The following is a 14,674-nucleotide window of genomic DNA, read 5'->3' on the forward strand; positions in this document are numbered from 1 at the left end:
CTGGATTTGCCAAAATGAAGATGTATTACCTCTACAGGAGGACCCCTCCCCCCTCAAGAAATAGATAATTTTGCCAGGAGACAAACCTAAAGCAACTTTAAGTAGACAACAAACTTGAGTAATCAATAGTTAAAGACATCAGATGGCAATTTAAAGGGATTTAGTATATTTAAAATTGCCACTTCAGAGCTTGGATACTTGGGGAAGGATAAATAAAGGTAAAAGAAAAAGGCTTTCAATACCTGGGAGGATAGGAGATCCCTGAAAGCTCAAGAAAAAATAAAAAGGCTGTAGTCTGTTCACAGCGTAGCTCTCCCTGGCTCCCTTACATGTCAAATGCTGGGCCCTTTGCCAGGCAGAAAGAGCCCCACACTACTTAACTGGGATAATATATATAAGAAAGTAATGCATTTATGTAGAAAGGGGAAAACCAAAAACCATGAGCCAGTAGGTGGACTACAATAGGCCCAACCCAAGGCTGCAAATGAGCACTAGCTGCAAGAGGACCCCAGCTGCATGAATCTGTGTGGGACTGAGCACTGGACAGATGCACCGCTGCCCACTCCCAGGGAAGAAAAGCAGTGTCCCTGGGAATGTGCACACTAGCAGGAATGAATTTGAGAGCTAATTTATAATGAACTACATGTGGGTTGCACTTCTTGACCTTTAAAAGTAGTCAGTGTTTGGGCATCTGGGTGGCTCAGGTGGTTAAGCATCTGCTTTCAGCTCAGGTCATGATTCCAGGGTCCTGGCATGGAGCCCCACGTTGGGCTCCCTGCTCAAAGGGGAGTCTGCTGTTCCCTCTGCCTCTGCCTCCCACCCCAGCCTCTGTGCCCCTGCTCTCTCAAATAAATAAAACATTAAAAGAAAAAAGTAGTCATTATCATTATTAACATGCAGTCACTGATTACCTCAGAGGAGTTCATTAGGAACCACCACAAACTGGTTAAAATTGATCTAAATGAAGTAAAACTGGGAAAAGTTCTTTGACTATCTCCCAAAATTTGAATCTGTTTTCATGTCAGACAGAAAGAAAAGGATGGAGGCTTTCCTAGTTCTTAGTTTCTTTAATTGCTTCTTGTTTCTCTCCCTCTTTCTAAAATATTCTGGACCCCTTCACTTCTTGAAAAGTGCTATAAATCTCCTAGTTCACTCAGAAAGGGTGTTAAGTTGGACTTTTCAGTCTTTTCTCACTTCTATCAGTCTTTATGGCAACTGGGGAAGAAGATCAGATGTAAGAGACTGAGAATGGACAAGTCCCTGTACTAGAGAAACAGCATGGGAGAGTGTTAAGAGCCCAATTCTGGCCCCAACACTGTAAGAGTGTCTTAGATAAGTTACTAAACCCCATATAATCCTTTCAGCAACCTGCTGTGAGCAAGAAATTGTTGGCGTCATTAGGCAAGGAGAGAAGCCCAGAGGATAAAACCCTTAGAACAATGCCTGGAACAGAATGACTGCTACATTAGTTTCAGTTAAATGCACTGATGGGGGCAGGGGGTTACTCAACACCCAGACAAGACCATACCTGTCTGTTTCCAAAGAACCATGTCTCAGCCAATGCTGCTTCTATACCAAGGAGCCAAGTCTTCCAAATTCTGAGAAATCAAGCACAGTTGCCATCAATTAATTTCTAGATTAAGATCCTCAGTTACTTCTTCATATGATGCATTTTAATAATCACACTCTTACTTAAAAATTCCCAGTTTAGGGACTAGCAGTGCAGATGGAAAGAAGTTGCTACCCATGGCTTAATTTAATCTGAGTCATATACCATATATGAAAATGTACTTTTCCCTTCAAAATATTTTATGACAATATTCTAGAATAGGGAGTTGGCAAAATGTTTTGGAAAAGAGCCGATCATAGATTTTTAGGGTTTTGCTGGCTACGTGTATTTCTGTCCCTGCTGCTGCTGCTGCTTTTTTCAACTACACAGCCAACTCTGTAATGATGGAATAAAATATTTTTTAGCTCAGGTGACCAGACAAAATATTTTAAAGGAAACTAAGAATAGTTTATTTTTTAAAGAAATGTTTTTAAAACAAAAAGGAAGACTATGTGGCAGTCACTTTGGCCTACAAAGCTTAAGAGATTAACTGAAATATTACCATAGAAAAAGTTTGCTGACCCCCAGTCTAGAGAACAAGGTCAGAGTATTATTCTAAAAAATGTAACCCTCCATTCCCATTTTTACTAGTTCACAGAGCTGGTTAGTTTTTTTCAAAACAACACAACAGTACATAATCATCTCAGAGGATGCAGAAAAGGCATTTGACATTTGACAAGATCCATTCCTGATTGAAAACGTCCAGCAAACTAATTATGAGAACTTCCTTAATATGATAAAAGACATCTAAATAATCTATACATCACACCATATTTAATTATTAAAGGCTGACTGCATTCCTCCTAAGTTCAAAAGGAAGAAAAACATGGTCGCTCTCACAATTTCTATACAGTACAACACTAGAAGTTCTAACAAGTCCAGTAAGGCAAGAAAAAGAAAAAGCATCCATATTGGAAGGGAATGAAGCTATCTATTTACAGGTGACAAGGTTGCCTATGTAGAAAACCAGGTGCAGTCTCTCAAAAAAACTAATAAGTGAGTTTAGCAAATTTGCAAGATACAAGATCAATATGCAAAACACAACTGTATTTGTAAATACCAGTAAGAGACAATCAGAAATGGAAATTTTAAAGAACATTATATCAACATTAAAAAAATATGAAATACTTGGGATAAATCTGACAAAAGTTGCGCAAAACCTATAACCCAAACTGCAAAATGTTGCTGAAAGAAATTAAAGAATATCTAACTGAGAGCTATTCCATGTTTTATAATTCAGAAGACTCAGGATTAGAACGGCAATTCTCCTAAAATTGAGGCATAGATTCAACATAATCTTAATAAAAATCTCAGCAAGGATTTTTTGACAAGTTAATTCTAAAATTGACAGGTTTATTCTAACATTCACATGGAAATAAAAAGGACCTAGAATAGCCAAAACAACTTTGAAAAAGAAGTCAGAAAACAAATGCTATATGATTTCAAGACTTATTATAAAGGTACAGTAACCAAAGCAGTATGGTATTGACATAAAAATCAACAGTCAGGGGCTCCTGGGTGGCTCAGTGGGTTAAAGGCTCTGCCTTCACCTCAGGTCATGATCCCAGGACCCTGGGACCGAGCCCCACATCAGGCTCTCTGCTCAGCGGGGAGCCTGCTTCCTCCTCTCTCTCTGCCTGCCTCTTTTCCTACTTTTGATCTCTGTCAAATAAATAAATAAAATAAAATAAAATAAAATAAAATAAAATAAAAAAAAAATCAGGGCTCCTGGGTGGCTTAGTGGGTTAAGCCTCTGCCTTCAACTCGGGTCATGATCCCAGGGTCCTGGGATCGAGCCCCACATGGGCTCTCTGCTCAGTGGGGATCCTACTTCCCCCTTTCTCTCTGCCTGCCTCTCTGCCTACTTGTAATCTCTCCCTCTCTCTGTCAAATAATAAATATTTTTTTAAAAATCAACAATCAGTGGAAGACAATAGAAAGTCTATAAATAGAATCATACATATACAGAAAAATTATCTTTGACAATAGTCTTCTCAACAAATGATGTTGCGACAACTGGATATCATGTGCAAAACAAGCTCTGAGGCATACTTTGAAGTACCATATAAAAATTCTTGTGGCATATACAAACACTACCACAAAGTGGATCACAAGCCTGTATATAAAATCTTAAACTATAAAAAATTCTAGATGAAAACAGAAGAAAACTTTGTGACCCTGAGTTAGATAACTTTTTTAGATACTACACTAAAACACAATCCATAAAAGAACCAATAAAATGTACAAAATTATATACTTCTGCTCTTTCAAGAGACACTTCAATAAAAAAAAACAAGTCTCTTACTGGGAGAGCAAATTTCTATATGATGTGTCTAATAAAGTGCTTATCTCTAAAATACAAAACTCTTAAATACAGTAATAAAAGATGAAGAGCAGGAGAACCGACCCGATCCGTAAGCATAAGAAGCTCAATGCCACTCATCTTAGGGAATTTCAAATTTAAAGCACAATGAGGTATCTTTAAACCTATTACAATGCGTAAAATTTAAAAGACTTTGTCAAGGGTTGGTGAAGGTAAATGCTCATACACTGGTGGTGGGAATGTAAGACAGTACTACCACTTTGGAGAAGAGTCCGACAGCTTCTCTGGCAGTTAAATATAAGCCCAGCATGTGAACAGCCAACCACTTACCACAAAAATAGCCTTAACCCAGTTTTAAACCCCCCACACACATACACACAGAGTGAACCTAATATAAACTATGAACTTTATTATTGTTATTATTATTATCTATCAATGTAGTAGAAAAAAATGAGAATCTTTCTCTTAAAATTCCTCTTGCGGGTGTGGGGACTCCAATAACCCTTACAGTACAGATAGCAGTTCTGTTAATCCTTCAAACAGCCTCTCCATTTGTGTCACTTACTTGTGACTTGAGGCATTTGTAGGGCAGCATTCTCCTGAAGTAGCCAGATCACCTGATGTTGGAAGAGGGAAAACTCCAGACATTTGCCCCTAAGAACTGGAAGATCTGTGAGTGCAGAGAAGATGGGGTGTTCACTCACTGAGCGAGAACTTTGTTCTGGCAAGTCAGACCCAGGGTGAAAGTTGGGAGGTTGAGTCTCTCATCTACCAGAGTCTTTGATCTTCACGAGTAGCCCACAAATTCTCTTTCTGCCCTGATGACCCCAACTCTTCACCTCAGCAGGCTCTCGTTTCTCATGTTTGTCAAGAATTGGGGTTTCCTGGATGCACTGCCCCTCCTTCTCTCCCTGACACTCTCTCTTTCTCCTCTTAGACAAAACCTGATTCATTTCTGCCCCAAAAGGGCTTCATCCGAGTCCAGCTTTGACCTCACTTCCCAAGAGAATTCAAACTAAGAACTTTGGAAATCTTCAAGGTCAAATCCTTCACTTTACAAATGAGGTAACAGACTCCATGAGGTAAGGTGATTTTCTTAGAGCCACATGACTAATTATTTGTTCTATCTCCATCTTCACACTGTAAGCAGCTGGATAACCTAATGATTACCATGACCATGTAGCCAAGAATTTTCTGTCCCAGTTTCAAACATCCTGTACAGCCAGTCATTAGGACACATGAAGAATTTCACTATGGAAAAAACATTGCAACTACTATTGCAGACATGTTAAGAGGGATCTTTTGGAAGCAATACATTTATTCCCATTACTGAAACCTACTCTTCAATCTAAAGCACTGGGCTTTACCTTTTTAGGATAATAGACACCCCCCTTTAGAAAACCAATGAAAGCTATGGACCTTCTTCACACACACAAAAAGTATTTATGTAAAGACATAATTTTGCTCCAGCGATTTAAATATGTAACACATGGCCATGAAAGTCCTTGATCAGATAGTACAAATGTTAGCATGTCTGCTATATGGTCAGGGAATACTTTTAAATGGCTCTTAAATCGTAACAAAAATTCACGAATATTTATATAGTACAACAGATTACAGAGCACATTTAATCCTCACAACAACCCTGTGAGGTAGGCATTCACATCCCAATTTTACCCATGAGGAAACCACAACCCAAAGAAATTTGGAGACTTGCCAGAGTTCACATGGATAATAATGGTAGTGCCAGGACTAGAACACAGGCTTCTTGTTCTTTCTTCAAAACATCTTCACATCTCGTATTTTCAGTTTTTTTGAAATTGGGATCCTTGCTAGCTACCCAGGGGAAACTCAACGGCTTGCCCTTTCAACAAGTAGTTCTTCTAAAAATTAAACAAGTGTGAAGGGACCATGAGAGACTACAGATTGGAGCCCATCATGGATTATTCCCAGGCAAGGATACCAGAAAATAGGTCATTAGAATTGCAGACCTTTGGGTACAGAAATGACCACCAATTAAAGGAAAACAAAACAAAGTAAAACAAAACAAAACCAGATGTCAGAAGTGGGAAGACCCACAGATTTTTGGGGGTTTGCTCTGTTTTGTTTTTTTCACTGTGGTTTTACATTTTCTGGCCTTTTCCCAAAGAACAGCTGAGAGTCAGTTGAAAGAACAGCCAACATCTTCTGAGAAAAGGCAGTACATACACCAAAAGGGAAATATGAGAACCAGAAAACAAACTTCCAAACCTTATAAAAGATGCTGTAAAATCTGCTAAATAGCCATAGAGAAACCTCCTCCAGGGGAAAGCGGAGTGGGAACCCCTAATCAATCCCTAAGCCAGAGATTTCAGAATCTCCACAAAGTGGCCATGTTCTTGATGATGCAGAACTAGTTCCTTGGCCATCTACTCAAAGAAGAAAAGATGAGGAAGCTATCGACTTCATGCCCTTGTTGCTGAGGCTGTAGAGCTGAGCTAGATCACTGGAAATTAAATACTGTCCAAGGCAATTTTTTGAAAGCATCCAAAGGCCTATGGCTATTAAGAAAAATATGGTGCTGTTGTTTAGTAAAGATATCTATCCAACTGAAAGCCCTGACTGCCATTACAGACCTCGGTACACCAAACACTCTTCAAAACATTTGGCAAAATGACAGTAGTAAGAGTCAATGTTTTTCACCTGGCCTTGTTATCTATGGGTTAGGGTATCTACCCAGCCAGTGCCTTAATTCCAGGGTCTTTCCCGCTGCAGCCAGGCAACCTTAAGTTCGGCAGCAGCAAATACTTTCAAAATAAACCATTTAGGAAAATCTCCCAGGTCCAGTTAGGACCTACCAATCTGGTTACCCCCAAACTCTAGAAACTTAAAACTACTTTTTAATGCCCGCTTTACAGATCAAACCTAGAGTCATAACAAATGTGACTTCCTCACAAGGCCTATCTTCTGGGAATTCTCTGTATCCTGCACCTATAAGAAGTTTTTAAATACTTGCACAAAAACACCTCCCACAAAGAAGTTCTCTCATCAAGATGTGAAAACCTAGGAGCTTTTGGTTTTCCAGGCCTCAGCAAAGACGCTTAACCAACCTTAAATGCTAATAGAATATTCTCTGATAAGAGCATTATTTTTTCTCTGGTCCTGGGGCTGGTCCTTGAACTTCCTGGACTTCAGGGACCCATAAACTGGATACAAAAATGTTTTTCTTCAGTTTTGCTGCTGTTGTTGGTATTTGGGGATAAAGAAGTTTCTTCTTTGTTTCCTATTTTCCAAATCTCTCACAACTTCCTTATTCTCCCTTTTGCACATAATGACCAAGAGAGAACTCAAGGTAGTTGTTGTCGGTAGTTGTAGCCAGACAACCCACAGCAACACAAAGATACTTCAGGGAGAGGAGAGTGATAACATTACCCCTTCCACTGTGCCTGACTGTGGCACAGGGTACATAGGAAGTATTCTAGCCCTGATTCACTTCAGACCTCTGTCTAGTACCTGTATCACCACCCAAAGAGAAGCCACAAAGATGGCATGAATCCTTAGCCTACATGTGTCAGCTGGTTCTCTACCCTCAGCTCTGTGACAATTGCAAAGGTAACTTCAGAACCCATTCTGAGGGTCTTTATTTTCTTAGCCTCTTCCTTACTGACACACAGAAAAAGCAGTCCTTGGAAACCCATTTCTCATCCCATGCCCTACAGTTAGCCATGACATTAGCTCCCCACTACTTATGAGCTCTTCTGGAGCAGGAAGTAAGTCTTGTTCATGTTTTATTCTCAGCATCTAGCTTGAACTTGGCATGTAGTAGACACTCAAATGTTTGTAGGAAGGAAGAGAGGGAAGAAAGAAGGAATACAGAGAGGGAAGGAGATTTAGTCATTCTGGTTTTGTCTCTAGTTTCCTTATAAGTTTCTGCCATGGCCTTCTCTTCCTTCTAAGCTTTTACCCTTTCCTCAGTGTTAACTTAAGTTTCATACGGTTTCTGCCCAAGCAGAAATCTAAGAAGTGTTATCATCTGACTACCCACGGAGGCAAGGTCCACAGATCCTGTAAATAGAAGTAATTAATTCCATTTCCCTCTTAACTTATCCTAAAAGACAAGCAACTTCTATTCCTATGATTTCTAACCTATTCTCTAGCTTCTTCAAAGTCACTCCAAAAGCTCTTCCAGTTACCATCAACCTAGGAACTGACTCTTTCAAGGGTGTGTATCCTCACCCAGCAGAGGAACAACTGGCCTTTTGCCTTTAAGCAGTCTGTCCCAAAGCAGACCTAGGACCTCTTTTCAGAGAGCAAAAGCCCCTACCAGCACCCAGAGATTGGGCAAGAATTTTTGCTTCACACCACTGTTAGTTCAAGTCCCTGCCCCATTTCCTGATCATAATCCAGTCTCCCATAGGGCTGATACGCCTGCAAGTTCCCTCTTGCCAGCTCTAATGTGGGTTCCAGAGGCTTTGGGCCCCATCAGATAATCTCACAATTGGAGGAAGGGACAAAACTTTGGATACTCGAGGATTCAATCCCAGGTTCCCATCAAAATCCAGCACCGCTTACCACCTAGTCTAGCAGCACAGAGGGCAGGCTTTCCGTTTGGAACAAAGAGCTCATCCTAATTTTAGGCACTTTGGTGATGCTAACATGGAGGGGAGAGCTGAGAGGTAAAAGAAGCAAATCACCAAAAAAGAATTTTCCATTTTTAGAACATGGATGCATAACTGACATTAAACACCTACTATCCTTCCTATGAGGAAGAGCATCTAAAGCAGACCACGGTGATGCCATTTACAGTGACTACCTGCCTAACAATGAAGATGTGTATCATCCCCCACCAAAGACTTCTGCTACTCTGATACCACTGCCAGACCTTGAATACTGAAGGGTATTCAGCCTCAAGATTGGATCCCAAATTCTTAACATCCCTCAAAATTAAATTTGGACTGCTTTTTAGTGATTTCTGCAATATTGTTTCTATTTTCCAGGCCCTTTACAAACATAGGGTGCTAATTCATGAGAAAGGAAGAGGTAATTTTCTTCTTAATTCCATGTGTGTCCCTTAGGTCAGGAGTGACTATCTTAATTCCATGTGTGTCCCTTAGGTCAGGAGTGACTATCTGGTGATGTCCCACCCTCTTCATCTGGGCCCCCAACAACTGTGATAAGTCTTCTCCAATTACTAGCATGGATGTGAACATTCATACACAGGTTTAAACTCTTTTAAAATAGGGTTTAAGAGTGCCCCACCACAGAACCATAAAAGGAGCCTTTCTTACCACCCCAGTTGGTTATGTATTTCATTCCTGAGATTCTGAATTCAGGAAAAACACCCACCCAATCCCAAAATACCCAGCAACTCTGGTGAGCCCACATCCAGATTCAGCCTAATATTTTAGCATTCCAACTTAGGACCACCACAAAGGTTTGCCTCATTAACAGACAACTTTGGAGCCATGTGCGGCTCATGCACCCTACTTAACCTTATAAACCAGAATGTCTGCACTAGGGAGGGAACTCAGGGCAATAATCTTTCGTTTAATCCTGTGAACCTAACAGCACACCTGTTAAGTGACTTCTCTAATGACATAAAAATGATTTAAAAGTAATTTGGGGAATTTTCCCCACATCTAGTAAGAAGTGGAGGGGAGGGGATACACGTTTTATCATAGAGTTTAATGAGAGGGGTTTGATGGAAAAAAGAAAGGAACAGAAGGAAAATAGGTATGTCCTGTTTGTAATAACTCCTATGCTTGTCTGGTGGTGACAGCAGTCTGAGCTGGGTGCACAGGGTGAGCCGGTGAATTAGTTGCAGGCTCTACTAAATCAATGGCTAGGGTCTCACAGAGACCAAAGGACAAGAAATAGGTCTGCTCCTATCTTATAGAGAAGCTGGCTACAAATCCTCACTCTCAGCTGGAGAAGTTATCAGCTCACTTGGCAGTTCAAACTTAGTATTTGTGGGTGTAACTACAAATTTCACTGAGTTTAATATCTACTCTATACCCCCCTACCTTCCCCTGCCAGGATTTGAAATTTCCCCCACCGTCCCTCCAAAGGCCACTACATAGGTTGGTTGCATTTTTTAAGAAGACTTGTGCAACTCTGACCTAGTCACCCAGAGACAGAATATTTTTCCTAAGGCCACTGTCACCACAAGAATATATTCAAAGCCTCGGCAACAGTTCAAGGTTTCAGGGTGTACCATGCCACTGAGCCTCCCCTTGGGCCTGCATCAGTGACAACAACCCCCCTAGTAGGGAAGCCCAACGGCAGGAAGCCGAGTGGGGAGTGACCAACGCCTTCCAACAGCGGCCTGGGGGCGTGGCCTTGAGGCAGTAGGGGCAGGGGTAGACCCGTGAGGACAGGGTTTCCAGGGCTTCCTGGCAGAGGCCTGGCCAATGGCAGGGCTGGTGGCGAGTGGCCACGCCCCTTGACAGCCCCACCCGCGAGTGGCCACGCCCCTTGACAGTGCGTTAGTGCGTCAGGTGTTCTGTACGTTGAGCCCACTTACCTGCCTCATGCTAGCTCTGCGGCAAACGTTAGCCATGTCCGGTGGAAGCTCACTGGTTGCAGCCTGGGGCTCTGATCCCTCTGCTGCTGTGGCCTTCAGTGGCAGCTTGCTCCTCGTCTCTCCGCACTGTCACACGGGCTGGCTACCCCACTTACACCCTGTGGGTGCCTGGACGTTAGCTCCACGTTGGATCTAACGAGGCCCACTGCTACAGCCCTCTCCTCCCTCACTGGCCCTTCTAGTTCTCTTGCCTCCGTCTGAATTGGTCGGACACAGACCTTTCTGGATCTTGAGGGTGGGGCAGGCATGCATTTCCTACTGCTCATTTCTCCTTGGAAATGGAGTGATCTCTCCATTCCTGTCTCCACTCTCCGCTTGGTTTGAAGGCCCTCCTACCCTGCCTCTTGTTTCCAAAAACCCCCTGCCCCATGGCCCCCTTTTCCAGAAGCATTGGAGGCACCTGTTCTCCCATGTTTCTGCCCCCTCTAAGTCTTTCTGGTACTTTCTGTGCTCTCTTTTTATCACCCTTTCCTGGGCCTCTCTCGTTTACAACATATCCTTTCTTTGCTCTTCCTTAATGTCCAAAGGGCTTATGCTCACAGATAGCAGTACTCACCACCTTATTATAATCTTTTGTAGTTGGTTTATTAAACTTCTAAGTTTGAAGGAAAAAAACCAGTATGTTTCACACATACCATTTTTAAAACCTATTACTTGAACATTTACTCACTGATGACAAGCTTTAAACTATGATAACAAAGTTAAGATAGTTGAGTCTGTTGAATACTTTCCAATGGTTTAAATAGCAGGCACAAATTTTTATTTCCAAAAACTTTAATCACTTCATAACCACCCCTGCTCCCCAAACAATTAAGCTTTGTTTCTTACACTTATTCTTTGCTGGGGTGGAGGGAGAGAGAGAGATGTCAAAATGAGACCAGTGGTTATTTGCAAGTGAGGAGATGTTCTCCATTGTCCTTTTAATTAACTATTTTCTACCATCCACATATATTTTAATAGACATTTTCAGTTTCATGAGGATCAGAGACATGAAGAAACTGGGAACCAGGAAGAAGAGACCAACCCCATTAACAATCTCATCAAGGGACTGTCTACTCTTTTGGGGAACCTCCTCTAATACTTCTAGGCTTTTCCTACATTATGGTTGTAAGAGAAAGAAAAGGAAAGGGCAGCTTAACTTAGTGCAGGGTGCAGGAAGATCGTGTGCAATAGATTAGTGGGTATTCTGACCATGGTTTGAGGGCAGAGGAAGATGAATGATTTTATCTTCCCACAGGAGGGACTAGCCAACCCATCTTGCACATTTGTGTGTGTGTGCAAGAAAAACAAATACAGAAGTGAACTGAAAACATATTGCCCTGTTACCATATTTTATTTGTTCAATCTTTGGGCTGCTTCCCCATTCACTGTTAAGTGTAAGGTTAGATCCCAAATTAAGGCTACCAAAGTATTCAGAATAATTTGGGAGAGCCTAAGAGGTTGTTAAGCTTTGAAATCAGACAGGATGGTTTTCATCTAAGCTTGCCCACTTGCTAGGTATGTAACTTTGGGCAAGCTATCTAAACACAACCTCTGATTTTTCATCTCTAAAGGAATGATAACTTGCAAGGATTTCCATACACCATGGTGCCTGTCAAATAGTCAATACTATGCAAATGAGAGTTGGTGGCCCTCTTTCTGCTTTCCCACCATTACCTAACCCAGGAGCCCAAGGCTTCCTTTAGCATATGCCTTATTCTCTTCTGTATCCCCATCTCTTTGTGTGTACTGTGTATGAGGGAGTGGAGCAAAGATGTTTTCCTGAAAGAACCCTTTTGCCGACCCTGAGAAAGGGTGCCTTCTTACCTCCAGTCTCTTCAGGGGTGCTAAAGTCTAGGTGTGCCTGGGTTTCTGGAGGAATCTGACCACAGCTGGGGGCTCCACCTTCCCCCCAGGGGCCATTGAGAGTCTCAGGCTCTGATCCTACCTCCCAGTGCAGCCCCCAGCTGAGGGCCAAAGGTAAAAGGCCCTGCCTATCCCTGCCCAAGGCTGACCCTGACTGTCCCCAGTCTATGCTCCAAGAGGAGATGCTTCAGTTGCTAGACCCTGGGATACTGCCCTCTTCTCACCATTCAAAACTCCACCTCTTCCATAGCAGGAAGTTCCCTGCTGTGGACCCAGTCTGTCCTGGACAACTACTTAAAGTCCTGCCTCCACATCAGAGCCCCTTCCTCTACCATAGACTCCATGGTCACTGCATCTTCCACCATCTTTCCCTTTCCCTGCCAGATCCCAAGCCATGCTCTTCCTCCTCCTGCCTTTACCCTTCTCCCTGTGAGAGCCTAGGTCCAGAGTGCCCATCCTTTCCAACACACACACAGGCTTCAGTCCTGGGTAGCTTCTGTACTTGCCAAGAGAGGTTAACTTGCCAGGCAGAGCAGCCTCAAGTTCAAGTGACATCCCCTCCACTTCCCTTCAGCACACTTACCCTCTTCCTTCATCTTACTCTCCAGTGTCCCAATCAGCCTCATCTGGCCTATTTTAAGGGGTCTAATGACTGGTCCCATGAGGCCTAAAGAGGGACCTCCAGCTCTAAAAGTAGGGTTTTCAGTATCAGTCACTGGGAATGGTCAGATCTAGTTTGTCTGTGGAGACATGGACTTGATGGGGCCCCTGGAGTCCTACTCTCAGGTCCAAGTCCACTCTGCTTGCTTGTCCCCCCAACCCCAGACAGGTAGGCCTGAGTAGCTGGGTGTAGTCATTTCTCCATAACATGTATGGAATTGAGGGGAAGGGGGAGAGTGGAAGAATATTTAGTTTTTTTTTTTTTAATTATTCAGAAGTAAAGAAACATGCATTTGATCCTGCATGTCAAGTACTGGTAGGTAATGATAGCAGAATGGAAAAATAGAGAACTTCTGAATTAACAAGGGAAAGGGAAGACTACATGAAGAAAAAAGTAAACATGCATAAAAGAGATACAATTAAATGATAAACATAAAGTAGAATAAGCGGGAGTGTAACAGTAGGACAATTATTGTGTGATATTAATGGGCTGAATTTTCCTATTAAAAGAGACTAGGTTATTGGGGTTAAAAAAAAACCAACCCTGTTATATGCCATTAAGCAAGAAATACACTTGAAACAAGATGCTTCCAAAACCTTGACAATAAAGAAACAGACAAATGCGGGGCGCCTCAGTGTGTTAAGCCGCTGCCTTCGGCTCAGGTCATGATCTCAGGGTTCTGGGATTGAGTCCCTCATTGGGCTCTCTGCTCAGCAGGGAACCTGCTTCCCTTCCTCTCTCTCTGCCTGCCTCTCTGCCTACTTGTGATCTCTCTCTGTCAAATAAATAAATCTTTAAAAAAAAAAAAAAAGAAACAGACAAATGCAAATATTTATATAAGAGAACAGAAATAGCAGTATGATTATGAGCTAGGTTGAATCAATTGTCAAAAATATGTATACATTTAACAATACAGCAGCTAAGTGTATCGAGCAAAAACTATTTGGTAGGCAAGGAGAACTTGATTTTTAAAATACAATTAGAGGGGCACCTAAGTAGCTCAGTCAGGTAAGCGTCCGCCTTTGGCTCAGGTCATGATCCTGGGGTCTTGGGATCAAACCCCAAGTTGGGCACAATGCTTGGTAGGGAGTCTGTTTCTCCCTCTGCCCCATACTCCACTTGTGCTCTCTCTCTCTGAAATAATGAATGAAATCTTTAAAAAAATACAATACAGTGGGAGATTTAAAAATAACGTCCCTATGAATCTTTGTTTGTTTTTCCAAAATTGGATGTGATGATCCTAGAATTCCCGTGGAAGAGGAAATGTTTAAAATAGCTATGAAAAGTGCCCACTTTGACAGCACATAAACTAAAATTGGAACCATACCAAGAAGATGAGTGTGGACCCTGAGTGCAGATGACACGCAAGTTTGTGAATGAAGCGTTTCCTAGTTTTTGAAAAAAAAAGTAAATAAAATAGGTAAGAAAAATCATGTAAAGGAAGATGATTGAGGAATTTACCATATGAGAGGTGACATAAGTTCCCCCAAAAAGCTACTGAAACTAAAGGCTTGGAGCACAGGAGGGTCCATGGGACGGCTCAGCCAGGGGACTACTATGCCAGAACAGAGACAATTCTGAGCTCTCAGCTGCTGGAGAAGGGATATAGGGTCAGTGGCTAGAATGTTATCTTTGCCTCTACTGGGAGGGAGTCCAGAGCAGAACGGGCCCCGC

The 14,674-nt window shown here is 42.1% G+C and overlaps 1 non-coding gene across 1 annotated transcript; it reads left to right on the plus strand.

Moving 5' to 3' along the window:
- The first annotated feature begins 14,285 nt into the window (after window positions 1-14,285).
- LOC116592178 lies at window positions 14,286-14,397 on the plus strand. The gene has a single exon (XR_004286357.1). It is a non-coding gene; the product is annotated as a U6 spliceosomal RNA (small nuclear RNA).
- The last annotated feature ends 277 nt before the right edge of the window (window positions 14,398-14,674 follow it).

This window comes from Mustela erminea, chromosome 5 (assembly GCF_009829155.1).
Source record: "Mustela erminea isolate mMusErm1 chromosome 5, mMusErm1.Pri, whole genome shotgun sequence".
In the NCBI taxonomy this organism is placed as follows: Eukaryota; Metazoa; Chordata; class Mammalia; order Carnivora; family Mustelidae; genus Mustela; species Mustela erminea.